The sequence below is a fragment of the Anomaloglossus baeobatrachus genome, chromosome 1 (genome assembly GCF_048569485.1).
Source record: "Anomaloglossus baeobatrachus isolate aAnoBae1 chromosome 1, aAnoBae1.hap1, whole genome shotgun sequence".
NCBI classification, from domain to species: domain Eukaryota; kingdom Metazoa; phylum Chordata; class Amphibia; order Anura; family Aromobatidae; genus Anomaloglossus; species Anomaloglossus baeobatrachus.
Genome location: NC_134353.1, coordinates 105,857,530 through 105,865,964, shown reverse-complemented (window position 1 = coordinate 105,865,964; position 8,435 = coordinate 105,857,530). Strand labels below are relative to the sequence as shown.

At 46.3% G+C, this 8,435-nt stretch overlaps 1 pseudogene; it reads left to right on the top strand.

Annotated features, from left to right (window-relative positions):
* Positions 1–755: 755 nt before the first annotated feature.
* LOC142290033 (synaptosomal-associated protein 29 pseudogene) lies at positions 756–1,240 on the top strand (annotated as a pseudogene).
* The last annotated feature ends 7,195 nt before the right edge of the window (positions 1,241–8,435 follow it).

Below are 8,435 nucleotides of genomic sequence, written 5' to 3'. Positions count from 1 at the left end.
CATGGGTCGTTTATTAGCGGTCACACGTAACGAGCTCACAAGCGACGCAAATTCGTTCAGCGATATATTGTGTGACCAAGGGGGTCATGTGGATGTTGTTCGTTGTTTGCAGGGTGTCACACATACCAATATGTCTGCTGCGTTCCAAACAATTAACAATATTTTGAAACTGAACGACGTGTCAACGATCAACGATTTTCAACCTATTTGCGATCGTTCGAAGTCTCACGTAGGTGTCACATGCAATGACGTCGCTAACGATGCTGGATGTGCGTCACGAAATCCGTGACTCCGATGACATATCGTCAGATAAATCGTAACGTGTTACGCCGCCTTTACTCTCCTTATGGATCTTACTGATGGCACTTACAGTGATTACAAGAGAGTGAAGGGAGTAAAGCAGAACAGTGTGTAAGATTTTGGAGGGGATTCTGTTCCCAAACTGACATTAAATACTCTTTGAAAAAACTATCTATAGCACATATCAGGCTGTTTTCAGTTTTTCTAGCCAAATTTGTCCTGTAAATGGAAAAAAGGCCATGGATAAACACCATAAATACCTTTTTAATGAGGTTTTCAGCTGCAAAAACATTCTCTCCAAAAACTTTTAAAGTTATGTGCACTATGTAGCAAAGCCAGGGCGTACCGGGTTAAATCCTACCACTGTTCTGTGTGAAGGTGGCTGTTCTGTGTGTCCGTGGATGGTGGATGTGCCTGATGGACGATTGTGTGTTCTCCACAGCGCTGACTCCACCATGTCCAGGAACTATCACCCGTTTGATGAGGATGAGGATGAAGATGATGACTTCAAGCCTGTGAAGTGGAACAGTGATGAGGAACCGTATGAATCCCCAGCTGACAGGAGGAGATGGGAGGAGGTGGACAGGCAGAGGTAACTGCACCAAGAGGTACTCAGGAGGGCGCAGCCCATGGTTGACAGCAGCAGCAGGTCATGGGCCTGGTATACCAGTCTGAGAAGGTTGGGGTAGAGACAGCAGATGAGCTAATGTGGCAGGCGGAAGCATTGCAGTGCACTGAAAAAATGGTGGACAAAATGGAACAAGATATGAAGACCAGTCAACGCCATATCAATAGCATCAAGAGCATGTTCAGTGGCTTCACAAATTACTTTAAAGTCAAACCTGTAGAGACACCACCTCAGAATGGAACTTATGATTACAATGCAAGCAGCAAATTACAGGATGTCATGTCAAAAAGTAAACAGCAGGAAGATATGTAGTGCCGCCACTGAGACTGGTCGCTACAGGGTATAACATTATATCCTTCCCGGGCAGGAAGAGGCTAACCCGGTAAGTTTACACACACTACAAAATAGAATAATTACTGCACTGGGACCTTTCATACCTCCGGACAGCATTTGTAGTCTAACCCCCTCTCAACCCTTATACTATCACATTAACCCCTGGCTGCCCACCTCAAGACTTCTGCCATTTATAGCTGGGCATTGAAACACCACTGGCTTTTCAGACCTTTGCTGTCTGCCCTGCCTACAGCCAAAGTGACAGTCTATACCATCATCTACCAGGTAACCAGCATCAGCTATTGTGCACATAGAGAAATCACAGAAAAATGTCTTTTAAAAGTACCATACAACATATATTTACATTGCAGATACAGGAAAAGCCAGCAGAACTCAACCTGTATAAAACTGCACAAGGACGCATCTTCACTCTGAAGTCCAGGTACTTCCGACACAAAACCACCCTCTCCTCCCCCTCCCTCCATGTCAATTTTTTAACCTTTTAACCTCCCCTTATATTTTTATATTTATATTTATTTATTTGCTTATCTATTTATTGTTTTTTTTTTTTTTTTCTTTTTTCCCCCTTTTTATAACCATTCCCCTTTACTAGCCTTGTTTTGATTTTAGACCACCTATTTAACATTGTTTATATACTGTATAATTTTTCACTTCGGCCTTAACCTCGCCATATTTGTTACACGTTCCACCTCTTAACCTGTACCTGAACCTGTTCTATGCAACACGCAGGTAAATTTATCCATATAGTGTTCTAACTTAATTTAAACACCGTACAACATATCATAATATCTGTCAACTTTTTGACACTCACACAGCCCTCCTCTTTTCAATTTACAGGTCCCATACCGACCCACCTCCCTGCCCGGACATCTGGAGCTTGGCTTTTTCAATTGATATTTTTAGACAAACTTTTTTTTAATTATCTAATTTTAATAAATTAATAAACATTTTTTATCTCACACACCTTTCCCCTTTTATTGTGCTAATTACACTTTCTAACTAGTTTTACTTTATTTACTACACACCTTACCTAGTCTTCCACATCCTTTTCCCATTATACTTAGTAGCGCGGTAGTTTTATTCTATTTTCTAGTCCGTGTTTACCACTTTCAGACACGTGGAACTTGTCTACTACCTGCGGCTTCCGATTAGTTACCCTTCTATCACCAGAGTCCAACCATAACCCTAATCTAATTCCCTGAGGAATACGCTACCTACTCTGGTTTATCAGCCAGTTCATCCACCCAACCACTATCCTTCGCCTGTGAGCGCCGGTGTCTATTCAGTCTAAGTTTATACTGTAGAGACACAGGGCTCAGTGGGTGCTCTCGTCCACTAAAACCCGCCGCCTTTAGAAACACAGGGTGAGGGAACCACAATGATTAGACTTTATTGGATCCCCAAACAATTAACGGCACATAACACATAACCAGCAAAACACACAAATGTAACAGGCAACAGAGTCTCACCCTTCCGCTGGCTCACCAGGGATTTAGAATGTCCATGCCTCACAGGTTCCAAGCTGTCTGAGGTCTGCAAAGTCTGTAACAGGTGACTGAATTGTCCCAACCTGAGTGTCCTCCTTAGGTAGTCCTGGTTTGATGTTAAAATCCTGGCAGCCGGAGTCGAAATCCCTAGGCTGTGGATATGGTCTCCAACCGGAACCGGAGCCGCTAGATTGAAGCCATAAGATATCCTGATCCTCTAGTCAGCTCGTGAGAGCTTAGACTGGATCCATCAGCATCCATCAACCTTCATCAACCCTGGTGGCTTAAAGAAGTCCTTTTTATAGCCATAACCTTCCCTTAAGATACACTGCGTCCTCATCGATTGGTTGGACAAGATTGCTTCTCCCATTGGATGAATTTCAAGCTGCATGGATAATGTTCATTTAAATGATGTGCATAGAAAGACTCAGTATATCTACATGGAGTCGGCAAGTCACCGACTAGACAATGGCTACTAAGGTAATTACATTATCAATACACAACTACAATACAATGGTTACTGGAAATGTCTGAAGAACAATACGTCTGGCTTTCAGAGGCCAACACAATTACATTGAGTCAACAAGAGTCTTGTAAAAACAATGAGGGACTTCTCCCCCATCTATAGACAATCTATTGTGCTGTCTGGCTGGATTTTAAGAAACTTTAACCCATGAGAGTCCATGTCGTCACATTCCTCCCCCTTCTTAATATTAGCAAGACATGATAGGCTTCCGATCATCCTTCTCCTCTTGACGGCATTGCCCTTTTTAATGGTGAGGTCAGCAACAGAGGCTTGCATCTATACACCTCCCCCTGATTACCTCCCCCAAGTTGAGCAGCCATATTGTGGACAAGCACTAAGGTGGGGTCCATGAATTGGGCCTGCACAAATCTCCCACTATCAATCCTCCCCCAGTCAATAGCCACAGTGTGGTTAGGCTTACTCACGGTTCTTGGCTCAGAAGTGGATGATGGAGACCGGGAATGCAAACCATCCCTGGAAAAGATGTTAGAAAGATCCACATCAGGGTCCTGCTTGGCTTGGAGGTGGGTGATGGCTGCTTCAAACTGACTGGATAGTCCTTGTCCTAGGTCATTCTCCAAAATGACTGGTGTGAGCAAGTAATTCACAAGCCCCACTTTCACTTCCCTTTGAGTGGTATCCGAAGCAACAGGCTTGGTGGAGCCATCTATGAACCCCACTTCAACTTCCTCCTGGCTAGTCCCCGAAACAACAGGTGTGGGGAGGCTGTCCATAAACTCCATATGGACCTCTTCCTGGTCAGACCCCAAAGTAACTGGTGTGGGGACGGTGTCCATAAGCTCCACATCAGCCTTGCTCTGATTAGTCTCCACAATGACAGGTGTGGGGAGGCTGTTCTCAAGTCTCACATCAACCTCTCCCTGGTCCTTTCCCGAAATAACTGGTGTGGGGACGGTGTCCATAAGCTCCACATCAGCCTTGCTCTGGTCAGTCTCCACAATGACAGGTGTGGGTAGGCTGTTCACAAGTCTCACATCAACCTCTCCCTGGTCCTTTCCCGAAATAACTGGTGTGGGGACGGTGTCCATAAGCTCCACATCAGCCTTGCTCTGGTCAGTCTCCACAAAGACAGGTATGGGGAGGCTGTTCACAATCCCCACATCGATCACTTCCTGGTTGGTCCCCAAAATACCAGGTGTGGGGAGGCTGTCCTCAAGCTCCACCTCGACCTCTCCCTGGACGGTCCTTAGGTCCAACTGCACACATGCCAGAGGGACGTCTGAGCGCTGGCCCTCAGCCAGGGAGATGGATAATTGGGAATCTGGTAAAGGGTCTTCTGGGGAAACAATAACTGGGCTTACCAGAGTGATGGAAGATCCAATGTCTCGAAGTCCCTGAGCCTGTATATCACCGACCTTGACCGTCTGGATGTGGGGATGGAGGTTGGCTGGTGTACGGTGTCCGGCCTGCCGTAGGGTGTGGACTGGATAAACCACTTCCTCAGCTATTGGTGTTTCTTGGGAGTAGCATTCCTCAGGTCTCATTGGTTCATCTCGGCATATGTTGACTGGTTGGAATGGCAGATGGGCTCCAAGCATGTGGCCTCGGTTTTGGAGACAATCTTTATCTATATGTCCATTGCGCCCACATGTATAACAGCGCCATAGATTGGGCGAGTCACAGGCCCTGTTTGTAGTCCTTTGTTTTGGCGCAGCTTCTGCTGGGTAGCGGGACCATCCTTCTCGACCGGCTGGTGTTAGCAGTACTGCAGCTGGAATCCCATAAACATATTCCAGAACATAAGCCCTCTCTTCTCTTGAGGATCTAGGCCCCAATGCATCCAACAATGCTGTGGCTTGGGCCATTTTGGACAAAGTTGATTCCCGATTGTCACTAGATCCATGATGTGGCACATAGTGTAAATCCTCTGGGTCAATATCGGCGGGATCCTCATTGTCCTCTGCATCATTCTGGGCATCCCAACGGACTAATTTCCGGATCAAGTCCGACCGAGTCTCAGCGTTCCAGTAGATAATCTTTCGCCTCTGGCACAGATCCTGTAGCATCCATTTACTGCAGCGGTCGTAACTCCTCTCTTGTCCTTGTCCCATGGCTGAGCTGGTGGGGTTGGACATGGCAGCGTCCGAAACCTGAATGCCTCCCCTATGGCGTGCTGGGTATGCTTATGTGCCTCCCTGGTTGTTGAGCCCTGGACGGTGTCCGAAAACACCAGTCCGCGGCAGCTCCCCTGGGTAAACCAGGCTGAGTAGTATCCCACTGCTGCCACCAATTGTGGAGACACGGGGCTCAGTGGGTGCTCTCGTCCACTAAAACCCGCCTCCTTTAGAAAGACAGCGTGGCTCAGGGCTCATCCCAACTGAACGCCGGCCTCCTTAACCATGGGCGTAACACTACTCAGACAACACAGGGTGAGGGAACCACAATAATTAGACTTTATTGGATCCCCAAACAATTAACGGCACATAACACATAACCAGCAAAACACACAAATGTAACAGGCAACAGAGTCTCACCCTTCCGCTGGCTCACCAGGGATTTAGAATGTCCATGCCTCACAGGTTCCAAGCTGTCTGAGGTCTGCCAAGTCTGTAACAGGTGACTGAACTGTCCCAACCTGAGTGTCCTCCTTAGGTAGTCCTGGTTTGATGTTAAAATCCTGGCAGCCGGAGTCGAAATCCCTAGGCTGTGGATATGGTCTCCAACCGGAACCGGAGCCCCTAGATTGAAGCCATAAGATATCCTGATCCTCTAGTCAGCTCCTGAGAGCTTAGACTGGATCCATCAGCATCCATCAACCTTCATCAACCCTGGTGGCTTAAAGAAGTCCCTTTTATAGCCATAACCTTCCCTTAGGATACACTGCGTCCTCATCGATTGGTTGGACAAGATTGCTTCTCCCATTGGATGAATTTCAAGCTGCATGGATAATGTTCATTTAAATGATGTGTATAGAAAGACTCAGTATATCTACATGGAGTCGGCAAGTCACCGACTAGACAATGGCTACTAAGGTAATTACATTATCAATACACAACTACAATACAATGGTTACTGGAAATGTCTGGAGAACAATACGTCAGGCTTTCAGTGGCCAACACAATTACAGAATTTCAATATTTGCAGATGATACTAAACTCTGCAGGGTAATCAATACAGAGGAGGATAATTTTATATTACAGGGAGATTTATGTAAATTGGAGGATTGGGCTGAGAAGTGGCAATTGAAGTTTAATGTAGATAAATGTAAGGTCATGCACTTGGGTAGAGGAAATAACATTTATGATTATGTACTTAATCGTAGAACACTGGGTAAAACAGACACAGAAAAAGACTTGGGTGTATTGGTGGATGGTAAACTTCACTTTAGTGGACAGTGTCAGGCAGCTGCTGCCAGGGCTAATAAAATAATGGGATGTATTAAAAGAGGTATAAGTGTTCATGAAAAAAATATAGTTCTACCTCTGTACAAGTCACTAGTGCGACCACACTTAGAATACTGTGTACAATTCTGGTCACCGATATATAAGAAGGACATAGCTGAACTAGAGAGGGTGCAGAGAAGAGCCACCAAGATTATTAGAGGAATGGGTGGGCTGCAATACCAAGACAGGTTATTAAACTTGGGGTTATTTAGTTTGGAAAAACGAAGGCTTAGGGGGGATCTAATCACAATGTATAAATATATGAGGGGACAGTACAGAGACCTTTCCAAAGATCTTTTTACACCAAGGCCTGCGACTGGAACACGGGGGCATCCACTACGTCTTGAGGAAAGAAGGTTTAATCATAATCACAGACGAGGATTCTTTACTGTACGAGCAGTGAGACTATGGAACTCTCTGCCACATGATGTTGTAATGAGTGATTCACTACTAACATTTAAGCAGAGCCTGGACGCCTTTCTTGAAAAATGTAATATTACCAGTTATGTATATTAGATTTTATGACAGGGTATTGATCCAGGGAACTAGTCTGATTGCCGGATGTGGAGTCAGGAAGGAAATTTTTTCCCCATTGGAACTTGTTTGCCACATTGGGGTTTTTTTGCCTTCCTCTGGATCAACATGTTAGGCTACAGGTTGAACTAGATGGACTTAGAGTCTCCCTTCAACCTTAAAAACTATGAAACTATGAAACTATGAAACATTGAGTCAACAAGAGTCTTGTAAAAACAATGAGGGACTTCTCCCCCGTCTATAGACAATCTATCGTGCTGTCTGGCTGGATTTTAAGAAACTTTAACCCATGAGAGTCCATGTCGTCACATATACACACCTCACATAGCTCAGTTAAACACAGTCAGGAAGTGACTCAGCCAGTTTCTAGCAAACGCAGGCACTAGGGGAACTCCAGGTCACCATAACAGCGATCTGAATCCTTGCAAAGGTGGGGAGGCAGGAGTAGGAGTAAGTTACAAAGCAGACAGGAAGTCAAGTCAGTTCCAGTCAGACAGAGACAGAGCAGACACGCTGTGGAGCAGCTCCCTGAGGGGTTGCTGCCCTGAAACCCCTCAGGGAGGCAGAACAGAACCATCTAGGATGTAACACCACGCCGACATCTGCAGGGGTCTCCTGCAGAGGAGAGTCAGCAGACCGGGGCTAGTAACACCTGGAGAGACAGGACGCGGTACCAGTATGTCTTGGTTCACCTCCCCGTCCACATGGCTAGGGGGCGGGGCCTTTGATCGGGCCTCACTTCCAGAGCCTAGATGCCTTAAAAGCTGACAACTCCAGTGAACCAGCGCTGGCTATAAGCTTAGCACTGCTTTGCCTGTGATTGCTGGTCCTGTGAGTGATATCCTGATCTGTCTGTTCCTGTGCCCCCGTGCCCTTGTCTGTGTTCTGTCCCCTGGTTGTCCCTCCAGTCCTCTGTCCCCTCTCCTACCTCCCAACTCAGTTGCTTCCCCCGGTATTGACCTTGGCCTGACATTGACTCCGCTTTCGATCATTACTCCGGTCCTGCTCCTGCCCGTACTGTGTTTGACCCAGCCTGCCTGACTATTCTTCGCATGCCCTGCAGCTCTATTTCTCAGCTGTGCTGTGAGGCAGTGTATGAGAACGCTGTGTATTTGCTTCCTGGTTTTCATTGCTTTGTGTTGTGTCTTCTGCTGCAGAGCTCTGGCTCCCCCTGGTGGCAGCTTGACACAGTAATTGTGGGA